Genomic DNA, 22251 nt, shown 5'->3' on the forward strand with positions numbered 1-22251 from the left:
TCCTTTCTTGAAAAGTATTTTTTTTTTTTTTTGTAAATTGACTTCATTGTGACCTTGCCAAAAAAAGGTCTCCAATGCTTAATGAAATGTTTGCTCTTTTATTTAAAGCACATTAGATACATCTTAAAGAGACATGGAGATCCTTTTAAACTCTTTCTCTTTATTTTATTTTATTTTTTTTTAAACTCCTTTTCTTTAAAAGATGCTAGAATTGGCATCTGGGGTGTATTTTTCTTCTTCCCAGGCTTGAGCTGTTGCTATCGATATCTGTACACGGTGCTGGTCCTTGCCCAAGCCTCTTCCCTTTCGCAGAGGGTGGAAGCCAGCACCATGGCTTCGCATGGGTTTCGCTGTCATGGAGGCCAGTGTTGGATACTCGCTATTTCGCTGCCCCCTCCTGCCAGAGCCGCCCGCGCCCCTCACAGGAGAGCAAGGACGGGAGAGTGGGCAGGACCTTCAGTGTGCCTGCATCTCCTCTGAGCATCAGCCTGTCAGGAAGCCCACATGTTTCCACAAGAGAATGTAGTGCCAGGGTTTAAAAATAGGCTGCTATTCTATCAGAGGGAGAGACAAAGAGAGTGGGGATGGAGATGGATGGAGCCTCCATTTGTTGTGATGATTAATGCTTTTGCAGAAAACTCTTGGGTCACTCGGATGGGGCTGCTGCTTAGATGGTTAAGTGGGCAGCTTCACCTTTCCTCAGTTAATCACATCTGGCAGCTCGTAACATCTGGATATTTGCTTCCTGTCCTCTAAGTGGGGCCTGTCCCCAAGAGCACTTAGTCATGCCGGTGGGCGGTTCTTTTCCACGTTTCCCTCTGCATCCTGGTTGGCCTGACATTTCAGCCTCTTTCTCCTGCAGTTGGGGTGCAGGGCTGCCACAACTCACTGCTCCAGCAGCCTCCCTAGAAGGTTCCTGCTCGAGTTACCTGTCCTGTCGCCACATCTCGTCTACAGAGATGGGCGTGGGTCAGGTGGAGGGCCTGCCACCAACATGCTGGCTTTGTCATCTGCCACCTTTTCCCTTGGACTCATTGCATCTGGGGCGACACGGGTATTATCCAGCAGAACCCGGTACTCCCCCTGCTTTGTGTGAACCCTCTCCTTTATTGCTCTCCATCTGGGTCAAAGGTCAGCATATGTTTCTGTTGTTGGTTTAAAAATATGACATTTATTTCTTATAAAGGAAAAGAGTTCTAAAAATAATGAATGCTGCCTCTGTGTATGCTTATATTTTTAAGTTGCTTCAAACCTAAATTCTCCTTATTTAGACTAAGGGAAAAAGGGAAAAGTATTTGTTGAACCTGGTTCTTTTTGTATGAGGTAGTAAACATTTCTGTGGAAGAGTAAATATACAGTTCTTTGTGAAAAGGCCACGTCTTGCTTAGTCTTCTGATTAGAAAGGTAAATAAACTCCTAATTTATTCATTTCATGATTGTGGGGAGGGAACTAATTGATCATTGAGTACCTTGGACATGCTTGGAACTATGCCGATGTTTTGTATGCTATCTGTTGTTTTATCCCCACTAAATTCCTATGAGGTGTTATTACCCTCATTTTGCAGATGAAGAAACGAGGCCCAGGGAGTTGAAGCCAAAGAATTGTCAGAGGTGGGGGGTGGGGAGCCAAGATTCAAAGCCACATCTGTCTGACATCAAAGCCCACGGCCTTTCATAGTTCTGTGCTGCGGACATTAGATGAAGTGTGATCTTTAGCAATGGCCCTGGAAATAGCCTCTCACATGCCCACTTAGCTCCAGGGAATATCAGTGAAATATGCTGGCAAAAAGGCGCTTTTCTTCGGGTTGGCGAACACAGCAGAAATCCCATGCACATCTGCTGGACCCAGCGGCTTGCAGTCGCAGGGTAAACCTGGCTGTTTCTCCACTTTTGTGTAATAGGAGGCAAACGCTCACTGCTCTGCTAGATAAACCCTCAGCTCTCACGGCTGAATGCAGAAGTTGACTTCTTGTTCATATCCAACCCAGGAAGGGTGTTCTTGGTTGCTGGGCCTCTCTCCTCCAAGGGGAGGCTCAGGAACACAGGCTCCTTTCACGCCTCGGCTCTGCCATCTTTAAACAGTGGCTACCAAGGAACCAATGTGTGTGTCTGAATCAAACCACTGGAAGGAAAACAGCATGAAGGATTGCACATGGGAGGTTTCTAGGGGCCAGACCTGGAAAGAGTACATATGACTTCCACTGTTACATACCTTGGATTAGGAATTGTTCACATGGCCACAGTATGCTGCAGAAGAGGCTGGGAAAAGTCAGGGTGTATGCCCAGGAAGTAGAGGACACAGAATGAGCGAACAGGTAACCTGTCTCTGATTTATACTGCAAGTGATTTAAAGAAGTACTCGGGTAGGAAGGAGAATGAAAGCATAGGTGGCTGGACCAGTATGCACGGTTGAATGGACCCCCTTAGTTAAGACTTTCCAGTGTCAACGAGAGAGGGTGTGTGTGACATTATCCTGACGTGTTAATCTGGTGTTGCTTATCCATTGTGTGCCCAAACAGACTGAGAGCTACAGAATGGGAAAACTGAATGTATCTGTGGCTAACAGCTGAAGAAGTAGATGGCCGATGGTGTCATCTGTAGCTCCCACTCCTGACTTACCTTACTGGTGTCTCTATATTTGGTAGTAGATTTATCTTTATCGATCTTACTCTGAAATAAAGCCTGGAAATTATATGGGTTTTGATAATTCATTTCTGAAGTATTGATTTTCATTATGAATGGCCTTTATTCATTTGATCTCTTGAGCCTTCCTGGGAAAGGGGAGAGAAATCTGTCCCTCAGGTCTCCAGTCAGAGTTCTCCATTATCGCATGAAATGACCTCTGCTGCAGACTAAGTTGCATGCCTCTCCTCACATACAACAGTGATTGCCCTCATCACTGCGCTTATCATGCCGTCTATTAATTCCCTATTTGCCTATTGTCTCTCTCCAAAACCACGAGTATGTTAAAGTCAGAAATCATGTTTCATTAGGTCTTAATCTCAAAGCTTTGCACAAGGCATGATAATAAGTACTTGTGGAATACTTACCAAATACTTGGGTTTTTGTTCTATACTAATGGCTCTGAACTGGAACCAATTCCCCCCACCTCCCACCCAGGGGACACCAGTTCCCCCCACCTCCCACCCAGGGGACACTTGGCAATGTCTCGAGATATTTTTGGTTGTTGACAACAGGAATATGCAGCTGGTATATAATGGGTAGAGGTCAGGAATGCTGCTGAAGCACAGGACATCCTACAATGCACAGGACAGCTCCCACAACAGAAAATTATTGGGTTCAGAGTGTTAACAGTGCTGAGGTTGAGAAATTCTGCTCTTTACCTACTATGTATCAGATGGTATTATAGACACTTGACATATGCCATCTCATTTAATCCATACAACAGTTTTTCAAAGTTAGAATTACTGTGTCCTTGATGTGACAATATATAATTCAAAACATTGGCTTTAAAGTATTGTTGCTAAGTATGTCTCCCCTACATCTAATTTAGCTACATCTCACTTTTGGTTTCTGAAGAGTAGACAGGATAGAGGACCAAGTTAAATGAAACTAAGAGGAACAAGTAAATCCTATAGATGGAACATTCTACAAGACAACTGCCTTGGTCTCTTCAAAAATGTCATGAATGAGATGGAGCTAACTGTTGTAGATTAAAAGACACTTAAGATAGAAACAGTAGCAAAAAGTTGGGAGGGTCAATGGAATATAAGTGTTCTAAGATCTTTGAATTGTCCAGGAAGTGATAATAGCATGAAAGTTTATTGCCTTATTAAATAAAGGATGCATGTTGCAACCTGTAGGATAACCTCTAAAAAGAACAGTTTAAATAACATAATAACCTAATAGAGGGAGTAAGGACATAGAATGATACAAAGAAAAATATGGTTAATTCAAATAAGGGATAAAGGAAAGAAAAAGGAACATTGAACAAATGAGACAAAGAGAAAACAAATAGTAAGATGATGATCTTAAACACAAAAATATCATAATTATTGTGTATGTAAATGGATTAATCCTCCACTTAAAAGACAGAGTGGATAAAAAACAAACAATAATTATATGCTTCTTAAGAAGACAAACATCAAACAAGAAGATAGAGAAAAATTGAAAGTAAAAGGATGGAAAAGATATCATGAAAATACTAACCAAAAGAAGGATGCTGTGGCTTTATTAATACTACATAAAATAGACTTTTATTTTTTTAAGATTATTTATTTGAAAGAGAGAGAGGGAACACACAAAACTAGTGAAAGAATTAGAACTAGTGAGAGAGTACCTGAATTGAGTGGAAGACCAGAGGGAGAGGGGCTGAGCAGGGAGCCCCAATGTGGAGCTCAATCCCATGACACTGGGATTATGACCTGAGCTGAAGGCAGATGCTTAATTGCCTGAGTGACCTAGGTACCAAGTCTATCATAAAATAAAAAATATTATTGGAGAGAAAGAGGGCTATTTCAAAAATGACAAAGGAATAAATACACCAGAAAGGAATCTGTATTTGTATGTGTAAAAACGTAGCCTAGTGATACATAAAGCAAATATTGACAGAATTAGGAGGATAGACAAGTTTACATTCATAGTTAAGATACTGTTCTTATAATTAATGGGATAAGGAGATATAATCATTAGTAACAATCTGGAGTATTATAATATTAGTAACAATATGAAATACTATTAGTAACAATAGGGAACAATATGACAAAGTTTGCAAACCTGACCTAACTGATACTTAGAAAATACGGCAACCAGAAAAATGTAGAGTAAACATTTTTTTCAAGCGGGTATGAAACTTTTATTAAGCACGGGTCTACAAAGCAGGTCTCAAAAATATCAAATGGTTGAAATCATATGGCGTATTTTCTCTGGCCACAGCAGAAATATTCAAGTCAATAAGAAAACAATAACTAGAAAATTGCTAAATATTTGGAAATTGAGTAATATACTTCAAAGTAACATCTGAATCAAAGAACATATCATAGGGGAAATTGGAAGATATATTTTCTGAATGTTAATAAACATATAACATATTACAATGTGTCAATTGCAGCCAAAGCCATGCTCAGAAAATGGATAGAAGGGGCACGTGCACCCAAATGTTTATAGCAGCAATGTCCACAATAGCCAAACTATGGAAAGAACCTAGATGTCCATCAACAGATGACTGGATTAAGAAGATGTGAGATATATAGATAGATAGATAGATAGATATAATGGAATACTATGCAGCCATCAAAAGAAATGAAATCTTGCCATTTGCAACGATGTGGATGGAACTAGAGGGTATTATGCTAAGTGAAATAGGTCAGTCAGAAAGACAATTATCATATGATTTCCCTGATATGAGGAATTTGAGAGGTAATGTGGGGGGCTTGGGGAGGGTAGGGAAGGAAAAAATGAAACAAGATGGGATCAGGAGGGAGACAAACCATAAGAGACTCTTAATCTCACAAAACAAACTGAGGGTTGCTGGGGTGTGGGAGGTAAGGGATAGGGTGACTGGGTTATAGACATTGGTGAGGGTATGTGCTATGGTGAGTGCTATGAAGTGTGTAAGCCTGACGATTCACAGACCTGTACCCCTGGGGCAAATAATACATTATATGTTAATAAAAGAAAAAAGAAAATGGATAGCCTTTAAGTTACGTCATTCAATTTATGACTTATGTATGCTATCATATATTTTAAAAGAAATAAGGATAAATTTTTTTTCTTTTTTATTATGTTCATTTAGCCAACATATAATACATCATTAGTTTTTGATGTAGTGTTCAAGGATTCATTAGTTGCCTCTAACACCCAGTGCTCCTCAACACACATGCTCTCCTTAATACCCATCACCCAGATAAAATCTTGATGAAAGTATCCATCTCAAGAAACTAGAAAAAGAACAAAGTAAAAGGAAGAAATCAGGAAGAGCAGAAGTATATGAACTAGAATCATATATATAATGTTTAAGAACTCTGAAAAGCCAAACTTTCATTCTTGACACAATAAAATCACAAAAACTAGCAAGACTGATCAGAAAACAGAAAAGAAAGAAGACCAAATTGCCTATATGAAGGATAAAAAGGAGAACATATCTATGAATTTTACAGATTAAAGTGATAATAAGAGTAGATTTTGAAGAACGTTAGTTCAGTGATTTTAAAGATTAAGTGGAATTGAAAACTGAAGCAAGGAGGGATAGAAAGTCTATATAGTCCTATATCTATTAAAGAAATTAAATCTTTAATTAAAACGTTCCACCTAACAATCAAGACTCAGATGGTTTCACTAGTGAATTCTACCAAAGCTTTAAGGAATAAATAATATCAACTTAACATAAATTCATTCTATAAAAAGAATAGATGTTTGTCATTTGGACGATATAATTTTTTTTTTTTCTCCCAACCAGAGAGTGGGAGATTCTTGTGCGACTGCCAACCAGGGCACTGGCTCCTTGAGCTCTATGGTCCATGAGCAGCGGGACCCAGGCCAAAGTTGGGCATTACAGGGTCTCAGCTCCTACCAGGGAGAGGAATGTTTCCCAGGCCTGTGAGGCAGTGGCCAGCAGGGTGCGGGGGGGGGGGGGGGCAGTCCTGCTGAGGCCAGAGCAGGTGGCAGGGTAGACAATATAATTTTTATAGCAAAATCCAACAAGAACATTTCAAGAAAAATTATAAACCAACATATTTCATGAATATTTATATGAAATTCCTTACAAAATGTTAGCAAAGTGAATCTAGTAGTACATGAAAAAGATATATACAAGTAAGTTTGGATTATTGAAAGAAGACCAGGTTGGCTTAATATTTGAAAAGCCTTTCCCAAATTAAAAAATGCTGAACAACTAGGGTAGCAAAACCAAAGACATAGGCAACATCTATAATAAAATGGTTGACACAGTATTTTAATAAACCTCTGCATTCCCAATAAAAATAAGCAGGGAAAAACAACTGGTGGTTACAAGACTGTTGTGTTATCTCATCTGTGTGGGACAAAGCAGAGGGAAGCCAACTGAAATTCTTACGACTCTGGGAACAGGAGATGGCTTAAATAACCAATATGTACTCATTGGAAAACACAGTGACCAACCTGAGAAAAGCTGCCAAAAAAGGAAGAGAGTTGGATTAGCTCCAATTCATGGTAAGTACAAAGGAACCATGATGTGATAATGACTGCTAGTACTTGGAGTATTCCAGGCCCTATAAATTCTTCAAACTAACAAAAACAGGGCTCTTTTTCAAAGAAAGGGCTAGCATTGATAAGAAACTCCTGAGTATAGTAGATCAGAACAAGAACAATAGTAGAAATGAAAAGAGAACTTCTTGATGAAAGTGTTAGAAATCACCAGAAGAGTTAGGTTTTAGAAAATCCAAGGCCATGTTTTTCATTAGTTTGTGCAAAAAAACAAAGAATGAACTCTAGACTCTTGAAGCTAAAAAAAGCTATCACTTCCCACCCCTCCCTCATAAAACTACAGGAATTTCTTTTATTTAAGAAATAAGCAACCAAAAAGATTATGGTTGAAGCACATACAAAATGTTTTTTCACAAGAAAAATAAAAAAGAGTAAGAAGTATAATAGCCCTTCTAGAAACAACGAAAACATGCAAGGAAGAGGTATCCACAAAACAGATGAAAACTGTAAATAGTTCAAAACTAGCCACATAAATTTAAGGTCTTATAAACTATAAAAGTACAACATAAATTTGAATTTTAAAAACTGGAAATTGGGCGCCTGGGTGGCTCAGTGGGTTAAGCCACTGCCTTCGGCTCAGGTCATGATCTCAGGGTCCTGGGATCGAATCCCACATCGGGCTCTCTACTCAGCAGGGAGCCTGCTTCCCTTTCTCTCTCTCTGCCTGCCTCTGCCTACTTGTGATCTCTCTCTGTCAAATAAATAAATAAAATCTTTAAAAATAAATAAATAAAATAAAAACTGGAAATTAGCTGACTAGAGAAAAATGGAATGTGAAAGGAGGGGCAAAGAACTCAGGGAACAATTTTGAAATAGAAGAACTAATTTCAAAATAAATACTGTCAATTCTGAAGAAGAATGAACTTGGAAGAATCACACTATCCGATTTCAAGACCCACTATAAAGCTACAGTAATCAGGACAGCATGGCATTGGTAAAATAACAGACATATGAATTAACAGAACAGAATAAAAAAAAAACAGCAATAGATCTATTGAAATACAGTTAACTGACTTTTGACAAAAGTGCAAAGACAATTTGATGGAGAATGAATAGTCTTTTCAACAGATGGTCCTGGGACAATTGGATGTTCATATGCAGAAAATTGAACCTAGGCACAAAACTTACATCTTACACAGAATTTAATTCAAAGTGGATCATAGACCTGAATGTGAAATGTAAAACTATTAAACTTCTGAGACAAGAAAAAAAAAAAGTACACGACCTTAGTTTTGGGGATGCATTTTTCAACATAACAAAAACATGATCCACAAAAGAAAAAAAAATGATCAGTTGAACTTTATTGAAATTAAAAACTTGTGCTCCACAAAGGACACTGTTAGGAGAATGAAAAGTCACAGACTGGAAGAAAATTTTTGCAAAATGCTTACCTGATTTGCATATAAAATATGTGAAGAGCTTTAAAAATTTGAGAGCAAGAAAACACCCCTACCCTACAAAGAGAAAGAAACAGGCAAAAGATTTAAACAAGTACTGTACCAAAAGATATATATATATATATAATAAGCATATGAAAAATTCTTAATTTCAGTTCTTATTAGGATAATACAAATTAAACAACAATGAAGTAGCATTGTCCCCTTTCGTTACAATGGCTAAAATACTAAAGACTGATAATACTAATTGCTGGTAAGAAGGTAGAGTAACAGGAACTCTCATTTGTTGCTGCTGGAAATTCAAAATGCTATAGTCACTTTAGAAGACAGTTTCGCAGTTTCTTACAAAGCTAAACCAGTCATATCTTGCAGTCCAGTTCAGTGGTTAGGGGTTCAGGGAAGAAGAGGGGATGGAAGGTTGAATAGGTGAAGCCATGGGGGTGGAGGGGTTATGGATGGCGAAATTATGCTGTATGATACTGAAATAGTGAATATATGACATTTGCATTGATAAAACCCATATAATTTTTTTTATTAACATAAAATGTATTATTTGTTTTAGGGGTAAAGTTCTGTGATTCTTCAGTCTTAACAATTCATAGCACTCACGATAGCATATACTCTCCCCAGTGTCCATCACCCCCCCACCTTATTCCTCTCATCCCCCTCCACTCCAGCGACCCTCATTTTGTCTCCTGAGACCAAAAGTCTTTTAAGGTTTGTCTCACTCTCTGGTTTCGTCTTGTTTCAATTTTCCCTCCCTTCCCATGTGATCCTCTTTCTTGTTTCCCAAACTCCTCAAATCAGTGAGATCATATGATAATTGTCACTCTCTAATTGACTTATCAATTATATATTTATAGCAGCATTGTCCACAGGAGCCAAACTATGGAAAGAGCCTAGATGTCCATCAACAGATGAATGGATAAAGAAGATGTGGGGTATATATATATATATATATATATATATATATATATACACAATGGAATATTATGCAACCATCAAAAAATGATATCTTGCCATTTGCAATGATGTTAATGGGCTAGAGGGTAAAACCCATAGAATTTTATAACATACAGAGTGAACCTTAATGCATGAACATTTCTTTAAAAAAACAAAGATTTTATTTATTTATTTGAGAGAGAGAGAGAATGAGAGGAAGAAAACATGAGAGTGGGGAGAGTCAGAGGGAGAAGCAGACTCCCCACCGAGCAGAGAGCCTGACATGGGACTCGATCCTGAGACTCTGGGATCATGACCTGAGCCAAAGGTAGACACCCAACCAACTGAGCCACCCAGACACCCTGCATGAACATTTCTAAAAATTATTTAGAAAATTGGAGGATCCCAAGATGGAATACAGACAGTGATGAATGTACGAGTCAACCTCCTGAAGGTGATGGGGGAAAGGTGCTGACCTAAGGAGATTTGGAAATGAGTTTGTGCGACAAAAGGCAAAAGGAACCACACGTAAGAACTGTACTGTAGTTAACAAAGTTGTTTCCCATAGGAGTCTGAGTTAACAATTCTGAAGTCACTGTACATGTGTACTGGAATTGAACAATGGCTGCTGGATGGTAGAGACAGATTTCTTGTGGCTGAAATGGGTGATTACAGACAGGCAATGAAGAAAACTATAATGATCCTGTGTCAATGGATTGCCGTTGGAGACATCAGTATGGACAAATGTTGAGCCTAATGTAGATATGTTCACTTAATACAGATGGATATATACATAGAAATATATTAATATGTAAATAGACCTGTTTGTATATAAGCACATATTTCCCTGCTGTTAGCAGGAAAGCCTAGAAGTGATGACACTGCAATAGCAGTGAGCACACCTAGTGCCCAGATCTTGATTTCTAATACCACTCCCCAATAAAAGGAAGCTAAGGCTCTTAGAGAAATGGGAGCATTCTAGGACTGGACGTGAGATAGATTGTGCCAGGAAGGAAGTGCTCAAAACAAACAAAACAAAACTGAAGCCACAATTAGGGGATATGTTAAGAAAAAGAACGTAAGGAGCAAACTGAAAGAGCTCCTAATGGCCAAAGCTGAAATAATTTCAGCAATAAATAAATAAACTGGTATTCGATTATAACCAAAGTTATATTATCCATGAGTTCATACTGACATAAATAAATTACTGGACAAATTTTTAAATGAATGAGAAGAGGAGAAATCTCCCATGCAGAAGAATTTGGAGTGATTTATGTAGATTTTCTGCCCTTACAGGTTTTATATGTAGGATTTGCACAGTAACTGCCTTCAGAAGAGTACTGTATGAAAAGGAGAGGGCAGAGCATAGAAATTTCACAGTGGAGAACTATGACACACACTACTACTACCTCAGCCAGATGATCAGGGCCAGTATCCAAAATGCTAAGTCATGTTGATAGCATGCACCTTTGGTGTGATGAAATGAAAATAGCCGTTTACATCTGTGATCTCTATCTCAAAAACCCATAACTATATTTTAATGAGAAAAACATCAGACAAATTCCGATGGAGAGACATTCTTAAAACCATCTGAACAGTTCTCCTCAAAACTGTCGAAGTCATCAACAGCAAGAGAAGTCAGTGAAACTGTCAGAGCCAAAAGGAGCATAAGGAGATGTGAAGACTAAATGTAATGTGGCATCCTGGATGTTATCCTCAAACGGGAAAAAAAAAAAAAAAGATGCAGATAAAAAATTAGGGAATCCAAATAAAGTATTGACTTTAGTTAATAATAACATATCAATATTGGCTCATTAATTGTGACAAATACACTATACTAATATAAAATGTTGATAAGGGAAACTGGGTGTGGGGTGTATAAGATTGCTCTGTACTGTCTTCCCAACTTTTACGTATATCTAAATCTATTCTACCCTACAAAGTCTGTTTTTAAAAAGTTCACTAATGGCAAAGGCTACTTGAATTACAGATTCATAAGCAAAATAAATGTTATTGTTTTACACCAAACATGCATGCATACATACTTATGTAGATGCAACGTGAGGGCAGATAAATGCTTTAAGAGAAATGGAAAACGAGTATTTTTTTAATCAATAAGAAGTTAGTATAGAGGTTAAGAGGATTTAAGAGGAAGTGATAGATACAGAGGTCAAAGACATTCTATCACATTTATAATACAATTCTCTGAGGAAGAAGACGAAAACAATTACTCTACAAAACTCTTTGGCATTATCATCTACAGCTGAACATACACATACCCCATGACCCAGCAGTTCCCCTCCCGCATATACATCCTAGAGAAAGACCTACACAAGAATATTCATAGGAGCACTATTTGTAATAGCCCCAAAGTGGAGACAGGCCAGATGCTCATCGGCATGAGCAAAAATCGTTTGTGGTCTCTTCATATAATGGGAGAGCCTGATGGAAAATGAAAAATTACCCCAACTCATACACACACAAAAACTGCTGTATGTAACAACACGATATATCTCAGAAATAGAATGAGTGACATAACCCAGACATAAAAGAATATATATTACCTGTTTTCATTTATATAGTCTTCCGAACAGGTACAACTAATCTATGGTATTACAAGTCTGGGTAATGTTTATCATTGGAGGGCTGTAAACGGAGGAGAGCTCTAAAGGGTTTCTGGGGTGTATCATCATCTGTTTCTGGATCTGGGTAGAGGTTTTGTGGATCTGTTCAACTAGGTGAAAATTCTTCTAGCCATAAAATTTAGATTTGTGCTTTTTTCTATGTATATACTATACTTCAAAAAAATTTTTATTTTATAAGGAGACTTTAGAGACAGATATAACAACCAAATTCAGTGCCTGGCTCTTAATTGAAGCCTGGTTGGAAGAAACTAATGTATAAAATAAAATTTTGAGGGACACCTGGGTGGCTTAGTTGGTTAAGCGACTGCCTTCTGCTCAGGTCATGATCCTGGAGTCCCGGGATCGAGTCCCGCATCGGGCTCCCTGCTTGGCAGGGAGTCTGGTTCTCCCTCTGACCCTCCCACTTCTCATGTTCTCTCTCTCTCTCTCATTCTGTCTCTCTCAAATAAATAAAATCTTTTAAAAAAAATAAAATTTTGAGACAAATGGGGAAATCTGAACATGGATTGGGTATCATGAACATGGTGTCAGGGAATTGTTTATTAACTTTGTTAAGTGTGATAATGGTACTCTAGTTATGGAGGAAACCCTTTCGGTGTTTTGAGATGCATGCAGAAGTGTTTAGGGGTCAAGTGTCCTGATTTCCATACTTTCCCTTAAATGGTTCCATAGAGAACACAGAGTAAAACAAATACAGCAAAATGCAAGTAATTGCTGAAATTGAGTGGTGGGTATACAAAATTCAAAATACATTTTTAAAATTATCTGTTACGTTTCAGCATTTTTTATTAAAAATTTCTAAATGTATTTTTGTAAAGTATCATGTACTTTTCGCGGAGAAAAAAAATTCTGAGGCCCTGAAATTAAAGTAACTTATCATGCTGAGATTCCAAATTCAGGTGCTAGGAAAAGAAAACATAACCGTCAGGAACTGGAATGAGATTGTGATATTGTATTATCCAATTTCCTTATTTTACAGACAAGGAAACGGGCTAGAGAGGAATTTGACTTCTATGAAATGTTAATGCAGCGTGCAGGGTTGGAGGGGTTGAGTTGCCTTGGTGTTAGCTCAGTTTTTCCAAAGAGCAGAACACAATAGTGTTCTTAGCTCTAAGCCTGAGTTCCCACTTACCCTTTAATTAGATGTGAAGTAAATAATTAGATTATATATTTAAACACATATGGGTCACAAATATATATTTTTAAATTATTGCAGGACTTATTTTGTTCTTGGGAAGATAGAACCCCACTTGTCCCACCAGAACTGAAATGTGTTATGTTCCTTGAGCCAATCATTTAGACCCCCGACACTCCCAACAGCCCATGAATGTGGCTTTTTCTTCCTTGGCCTCATTTGTATCAACATCAAACACTGACCATTGTTATTAACTCAGAATTATGGACAGGGTTTTCTTTGTGCAATTTATCGCCTGTGGTGTCTACACTTAAATTACTCTACGTCCATGAAAAAAAAACCCAGTGTCTGTGTGGGTGTATAGCTGCCAACACCAGAAACACCACTGTTGATGGATTTTTGATTGGTTTATGTTATTATTCCTTATTTTTTGGAAAAAAAAAATAACTTCTGTCTTGGAATATATTCTCCATTCGTTCCTTAAGAATTGCAAGACAGTGTGAAGGGGAGCCTTAAAACTAGGGAAATGTTAGGGGAAAAAAATAAAAGCTAGAGAAAATGTTCACCACCATGTGATGCTCTGAGCTGGGCAGGCCCAGAGGCCGGTGTGGGTCAGTGCTGCCTCATTCTCTCCCACCAAGCCCTTTCCTCTCCGGCTGCTCTGAAGGACCAAGGCAGATGAGGAGGGGGCTGTTGGGAGACTTAAGCCTAAACTCATCAACTGTAACTATAACTATAACTTCGTAGAGTGGGTGATGAGGCCACCTCCCTGTAGAACAAGACTCAGGATTATAAGCCCCTTGATGGCAGGAATTTAAGTGCATATGTAGGAATAAAGTGTAATGAAGTAGTAAGGAATGTGGGTTCTGGTGTTCTGGCCCACACGTGCTTGCTGTATGACCTTGGACCAATTAACGAGCCTCTCTTAGCTTCAGTTGCCTCATCTGTAAAGTATCTAGATATCAACCTCATAGAGGTTGTTTTGAAAACTAAATAGCATACATGAGAAGAATTTAGGACAGTGTCTGTTTTGTAGTAAATGCTCATAAGCATTTCACAGCAGGCTCTGGGAAAAAAAAAAAAAAGATTGATTACATGTTTGTGGAGAACCTCTAAGACTGGTATTTTCAAACTTTTTCCAGCAACATCCTCTCCCACTTCACCCCACAGCAGCTCACCCATCTCCAGACAATCCCAGGTAATGAATATCTATTAAGCATCTATGCCACCAGGAATTGTGTCAGTGTTAGAGTTTTTGAGAAGAATACAGTGGAACCCTTGCCTTCAAGCTGCTTACCATCTACTTAGGAAGGCAAGCATGTAAACACAAAACTTTCAACAGGGCAGATGGTGAACCCTCGAGAGTACAGAGGAATGACCACCTCTACTGGTAAGGCCAGGGAAAGCTTTATACCCAGGAGGCATCACTTGAACCAAGTCTTGAAGATCTAATGGGAGCACAAATCATGTGGCCAAGAATAATACATCTAGCATTCAGGATGGAAGCAAGAACAAGAGTCACTCTCTAAAAGTTTCCACAGGCCCTTAGATCTGTCCGTTTAGTTGGAGTATGTGGTGGATATTTAGTCTAATGATTTAAAGATTAAGAATGTGGACTCAGGAGCACCTGGGTAGCTCAGGTCATGATCTCAGGGTCCTGGGATCGAGCCCCGCATCTGGCTTTCTGCACAGTGGGGAGCCTGCTTCCCTCTCTCTCTCTGCCTGCCTCTCTGCCTACTCGTGATCTCTCTCTGTCAAATAAATGGATAAAATCTTAAAAAAAAAAAAAAAGAACATGGACTCAAAAAGAAGATATACAGACGGCCAACAGACATATGAAAAAGTGCTCAACATCACTCAGCATCAGAGAAATACAAATCAAAACCACAATGAGATACCACCTCACATCTGTCAGAATGGCTAAAATTAACAAGACGAGAAACAACAGGTATTGGTGAGGATGTGGGGAAAGGGGAACCCACTTACACTGTTGGTGGGACTGGAAGCTGGTACAGCCACTCTGGAAAACAGTGTCGAGGTTCCTCAAAAAGTTAAAAATAGAGCTACTCTATGACCCAGCAATCGCACTACTGGGTATTTACCTCAAAAATACAAATACAGTGATCCGAAGGGGCCCCTACCCCCTAATGTTTATAGCAGCAATGTCCACAATAGCCAACTTTGGAAAGAGCCCAGATGTCCATCGACAGATGAATGATTAAAGAAGATGTGGTGTATGTATATACTCAGCCATCAAAAAGAGTGGAATCATGGCACTTGCAATGCCATGGATGGAACTAGAGGGTATTATGATAAGCGAAATAGGTCAGTCAGAGAAAGACAACTATCATGGTTTCACTCATATGTGGAATTTATGCAACCAAATAGGTGACCATGGGGAAGATAGGAAAAATGAAATAACGTGAAACCAGAAAGGAGGACAAACCGTATAAGACTCTTAACTATAGGAAACAAACTGAGGGTTGCTGGAGGGGAGGCGGGTGGGAGGATGGGGTAACTGGGTGATGGACGTTAAAGAGGGCACATGCTGTGATGAGCAGTGGGTGTTATATGCAACTGATAAATCACTAAATTCTACCTCTGACACTAATAATACACTATATGTTAATTAAATGGATTTTAAATTTAAAAAAAAAAACAGTTAAAAATAAAAAGCAGAACATGAACTCAAAGTTAGGAAAGACTTGGATTTGAACCGGGATAAATCTTTCCATTTCTCTTACCAACCATGAGGCTTCAGGCAAGTTTCTTCATAGCTTCCAAGTGCCATCTGGTAAGTGGGATAATCATTATTCAAATTATTGACAGTTCTGTCTCCCATAAGCAAGACATGTAGGGACATTTTATACTGACAAAGACAGTTGACCACTGGAGTCTCCACCAACAGAACGTGCCTGGTGGGCAGCGCATGGGGACTGAGATTGAACTAGAGGCGGTTCTCATCTCTCATCCATGTCATTTGGGGGCACAGGTTCATTGAGAAGAAGAATGATTGCTAGGACCTTGTGTACCTTGTATTTCTTCCTTTTTCTTTTCTTTTAATTTTTGCTGAGTGCCTATAAGTGGGTTTACCTGTGAGTGAAATGCGCACGTAGATTCCACTAACCCACATCTTGAGGCTCTCTTGAGAGTTCCTGTGGGAAGGGCTTCACACAGTGACTGGCACAATTATCACCGAGTTGGTATACTGAGGCACCCTCCCAGACTCTCCTTCCCTTCATCATCATCACAGCTAAGAGTGATGGATAGAGGAAAAGGGCAATTTATTTGACAAGGTGATCCAAAGGACTACTCATTACCTTGTTTTCGTCTCTTAGGCCAAAGACCCTACAGCAAATACATACCAACTCCTATTCTTGTTTTCCTGTCAAAAATTGCCTAAGCTTTTTTTTTTTTTTTTTCCATTTGGAAAACAAGCTTAATAGTATTTTCTGTCTGATAAGAGTAAGGGCATTGTCAGAAAATACGTATCCGCTAACATACTCTAAAAAGGCAAACAGACTAAACAAAGCAAATTATCATGATTATTTCTATACTCCTTCCCTTGAGAGGGGCACAGCAACACATCGGTTTAGATTCTGCCCAGTCTTTCCTCGGAATGCCTAAGAGCAAAAGAATTAATATTTTAGGTTTGTTTGTTTTACTGTCTTTCTTTTTTACTGTTTTGTTAGAAGTAGAGAAATAGCTGAAAAGTCCATTTTTGCATTTCAAAGTATAACAAGTAGAATTGCTCTAAGTCTGGGAATATGCCAGCCAAGTTTTGAACCTCAAAATGCTTATGTCTCTCTGTCTGTCTCTGGGGGCTGTGGTGTGTGTGTGTGTGTGTGTGTGTGTGTGTGTGTGTGTATGTGTGTGTGTGTTGGGCTTCTCCAAGATGTGGAGGTTTGGAATGAAAATGGTAATTGACCTTTAACGAGAGAGCCGAGAGAACTGCTTCTGTATATTATATGACTGTGAGCTGGATTTTAAATGTTTGATTAAGTTATTAGAGTGTTTTGCTTTGGCATAAAGTACTATAAATTTACGATCGCTGGCCAAAGCAGTTAGTCAGTGGAGAAGAATAAATTGTTTTGAGAGGTGCTTCAAAACCTGGATTTTATTCTCTTGGAAAGACAGGGTTTTAAATAAATCATGTAATACAAATGAGAATTTCCATAATTAAGGTTCAAACCAGGAAGATCCCTAGGAGCTTTCGAGAGTTAAAATGAAGAACAATATTCCAGGATGCTTTCATTTTCATTTCTTTTTTCTTTAAATGGATGTTTTGTGTGCTAACTCTGTTTTTAGGGACCCAGGGACCAAACAGCCCAAAACGAGCATATATTAAATATATGTTGTGAAACCATTTTTCCCTGAAATGTACTTTAGAGAGACTTTTTAAAAAGTGTTCAGGACACCTTTGCTTGGAGTGTTTCCCATGTTAGAGGCCCCTGTCAAGTGCACCCATGTCGCTACTCAGAGAATTTCTGTCTGGCCATCCTTACTCCCTGTCACCCAGTAATGTCACTCCCTGACAGCTTTTGTGTTTTCAGAGCATGTTCTCTTATTTCTGTTGTTTAGGAAATCTCTTTTAAATTGCAACTCCCCTCTCTTGGGCACTCTTTCTGGCTCCTGGACTCAGACCTTTTCCCCAAAATTCTTCTTTCCTCAAAGTCCCCAGCCCCCGCTCAGTGCTGCTAGGCTTCTCCCAGGAGCGCCTAAGTCAATAAAATGTGATTAAATGTATGTGATTGGTTCTTGTACCCCTTTATTTATTTGATATAGGCATGCACTAGAGAACTTTCTACCATACATTATACAAATATACCATTTATAATTGATTAAGTAGGGCAATTGTGGTCATTTCTAGAAAAGTATGCCATCAAGCCCTCTGTTGGGAACCTGGGCACGTACTTTCATGTTGTTTCCATTGGATCACTTGAGAAAAGGACTGCAGCTCTTTGTAGAATATTGTGAAGTGCTACCCAAATTGTACTACTAAAACACTGATTTTCATTGGAGATGGGCTTAGTGATTAAGAGCACAGGTTGTATCCTCAGGCTACCTCCCTGGGAAGCTCAGGTTCTCCACCTGCCAGCGGTGTAGCCTTAGGCAAATGCCTTCATCTCTTATCTGTACAGAGGGGTAGTAGAATTACCTACCCCAGAGTTGTTGAGAGGATCCAATGAAGTAATGTTTTGTGTCTAACAAAGCACCTGACATGAAACAAAGTAAGTGGTTAATATATATATAAACTATTAATTACATGATCGTCATCATGATCAGATATAAGTGACAATTTAGTATATTAAAAAAAAACTCTTCCAAAAATGGAAGCAAATATAAATGTAAGGATGGACTATTGAGCTGTTCCCTCGCTCCTGAATGCTCAAATAGATGCTGATGCCCATCCAGGTTGCCCATCCAGGGTTGGCCACACTGATCCTGTGCACAGCAACCCTCATCTCCCCAGTGGCCTCCATGCTCCTCTTCACCCATGATCTTGCAGACCTGCTGTATCACTCGAAAGCCACCGTTTTCCCAGCTGGTCCCCACTTCCTGCAGGGTGAGGGCTGTAGTGACAGGACTGAAGGATGGGGGGGCCCACAGATGTGGGAAGTTCAGGTAAATTCCCTGCCACTCCTCCAGCCGTAGTATATATCTCATGGAAGCATTCCCTGGGCTCAGAATGTTAGATTGCTTCTTCCCACATCCACACTGTAAGATGTCTGAGAGATTGCAGGCCTGGATCTTGGCAAAAATTGAAGCTGCATCTTGAGTCTTTGAGCATCCTGAGACCCAGCATTAGTACGTCTCCAGATTGTGACAGAGTGAGAAAAGAGACTGAGGATAACAAACTGGCATTAGTGATTTTGGTCTTAGCTTTGCCCTTAGAATAGTGAATGTGCTAGCATTTACTAAACACCTACTTAGTCAGACACAGTGCTTGGTACTGTACAGATACTGTCTCACTGCATTCTCTGAGTTGTCCCACAGGTAGAGGTTATTGTCAGCATTTTACAGATGAGGTCACTGACTCTTAAAGAAGGTTAATCCCTTTTCAGTGCCACAAAACAGAGACAGGAGCCTGAGAACTAAACTTAGACCAAGGCCAAGTGCTCCGGATCCCTATGGGTCTTTGGTTGTGTGTTGGGGGCTGAGTTGGTGGGAAGTGATTGTAAGGCCACTTCCTTTTCACCTCAAGAATGGGGAAGGGGCGGAGAGAAGACAAGGGCTGAGGAGGAATCCCTCTTGCCTCCCAAAGGCATGTCTGGGCAGGAGACTGTCTGCCATCGAGGTCCAGCCATTCACCTCCACTCTCTATACTCCCTGAGCATTCTGGAATTTACCTGAGAGTTCTCAGGAGCTCCCATTGCTCAGCGATGGGTAGTTACCACTAACTACATGATGGTGGGGATTTCACATCCACATCACTATTCCTAGGAGCTAGCAGGGCCTTCCTATTCCTAGGGGCTGGCAAGTCCTGGAGGAGGAATACAGAGCAATGAGGGAGATGGTGGAGGCTGCCTCCAACTACGGCCTCTCTTTTCTCCCCTTGTCTTCATCCTCATGGCTGCTGAACTCACCCATGGCATCATCATCTCTTGCTTGAAGGACCACAGATCTCTCTTACTCACCCGCTTCCACTCTGGCGCCAGGGAAAGAGTTCTTCACTCTACAGCAAGCTAGAGTGAGCTTCTCAAATACAGATAGTGCTTAAAATCCTTCTGAGGCTTCTGAGCCTCTAAAATCTACTTCAGTCCCTCGGTCATGGCCAGTCTCCCCCGTCCCCTCCTCAGCTAGTAAACACCATTCATCCTTCAGCTATCAGCCACAAGGTCACCTGCTCAGGGGAGCCTTCTGTGCCCCTCCAGCCTGTTCAGGGCCTCTCTCACACATTCTTACAAGCCTCTGACCCTTCGATCATCTCAGTCTGTATTTATACATTCCTTAGTGATGCCCAGTTGACATTGATCTCCCTCATGAGACGGTAAGCCCCCTGAGACAAAGACCATATGGCAGTGCTCAGCACAGCAATGCTGGCCTCTACCGTTATGCCAGCCCAGAACCTGCCCTTGTTAACATTTGTTGTGTGAGTGAGCAGTGTCACTGGTGATTCTTGTGCTTTAGAAACGCAGGCAGAACACTCACACAGATGTAGCCACGCCAAGGGTCCTGTGGTTACCCCACGTCGCTTCCCTTCCATCCCCATGTAGATCGGCTTTGCTGGGCTCTCCTCCACTGCGCCCACAATGGGAACGACAAGCAGAACTTCCTTCAGGGTACCTGCCTCTTACACTCACTACCTCGTGAGGCCCTCCGCTTATCCCAGTGAGGAACCCATTTGTGGAACTCCCTTCCAAAACTGCCTTCACCTCTCCCCTGGCAGTGACACAAGACCTGGCACATAGCAGGTGGTGTTCTGGGGACATTGTTGAATGCTCAGCAGCATTCGTCATGCCTGAACATCCTTCTTCATAGCGAATATTTTTTATTGAGATAGAATGTATATGAAAGAAAATATGTACATTTTGAGTGTTATGTAATTACCGGTTGGACTATGCATTTTATTTAAAAATTGAGTAATGCATTTGGAGCCGGGTCAAGTAATTATAGTAGGTCGGTAGGCTGAACTGTCTCCTCTCCTAGGAATTTTCTGTATACCATCTGATCTCTGCAGTGATGTCCTGTTAGGGGTCTGGCATTCTTTCATTATTTAGTCCTTACTGTAACCCTAGGGAGTACTTGTTACTAGCCTTGTGTTTGCCAGTAAGGAAATGGGTCCTGAGAGGTTAAATGATTGGACATCGAGGTCTTGATGCTTTGAAAACCGGAGGCAAGATTTGAAAGCAGCTCTCCTGGCCTCCATAGCAGGTGATGTCATTGCCTGCTCCTGTGTATCTTCTTAAAACCTACGTGGTGAGGACAAGCTGCGGTTACAAATCAAAAGCCTGCTTGTTCTGCATGACTTGTAAACAGGCTCTGAAGGTAGCACCAAAGGTGGAGGGCTCCTCTCTTAGCCCTCGCCGTTCTCCGCAGATCCCTGCAGAGGGGCTGGGAGACATGCGCACGCCTTGCTACAGAAACAGATCTCTGAGTCAGCCCTTGAAAAAAAGAAATCTCTTTGCTGGTTTTATTTTTCTTGGTTGATTTATTTGACAAGAACCCATTTTGTACATCCATTTTGGAATTTCAGGATCTTTTTTCTTTTTTTTTTTTAATCTCCAAAGGTCTGTCTTAAAAAGCTGAAGAAAATAAAAGAGAGGGCATGTATGCTACTCCCTGTGTGATGCTTTCTAAACCAGGGCTCTGCCTTTTTATTTTCTGACCCTGAGATCACACGGGTTGTGGAATAGGGACTGAGCAGAGCTTAAATCCCAGCAGGTAGGAGTCCAATTTTGACTAATCCCTAAAGACACATCACTGTTGTTTGACTTGTTAGGACACCTATGTTGCTAAACCCCACAGAGGAAGCGCACATGAATTATTCACTTTCTAACAGAGCTTCTCGGTGAGATCAGGTGTTACAACCAGCCAGCAAAAGGAAATGTTCCCAGCTCTGGCTGGCTGCAGATACCATTACTGTTGGTCTTCTTTACCTGCAGGTCCATGAAACCCCACTCTGAGGCTCTCAGCAGAGATTCTAGGCCAGTGTTCCTGGGGTCTCCGATTCGGCAACAGTCACTTACAGGCTAAACCCCACAGAGGAAGCGCACATGAATTATTCACTTTCTAACAGAGCTTCTCGGTGAGATCAGGTGTTACAACCAGCCAGCAAAAGGAAATGTTCCCAGCTCTGGCTGGCTGCAGATACCATTACTGTTGGTCTTCTTTACCTGCAGGTCCATGAAACCCCACTCTGAGGCTCTCAGCAGAGATTCTAGGCCAGTGTTCCTGGGGTCTCCGATTCGGCAACAGTCACTTACAG

General features: G+C 40.3%; 1 protein-coding gene across 3 annotated transcripts in view; it reads left to right on the plus strand.

The window, feature by feature from the left end:
• The window catches only part of LOC111140918 (slit guidance ligand 3), a 589722-nt gene that overhangs the window by 52075 nt on the left and 515396 nt on the right, over positions 1–22251 (plus strand). The gene's annotated exons all lie outside the window — the stretch shown is intronic.

Source organism: Enhydra lutris, unplaced genomic scaffold (genome assembly GCF_002288905.1).
Source record: "Enhydra lutris kenyoni isolate GAN:26980312 unplaced genomic scaffold, ASM228890v2 scaffoldscaffold5, whole genome shotgun sequence".
Classification (NCBI taxonomy): domain Eukaryota; kingdom Metazoa; phylum Chordata; class Mammalia; order Carnivora; family Mustelidae; genus Enhydra; species Enhydra lutris.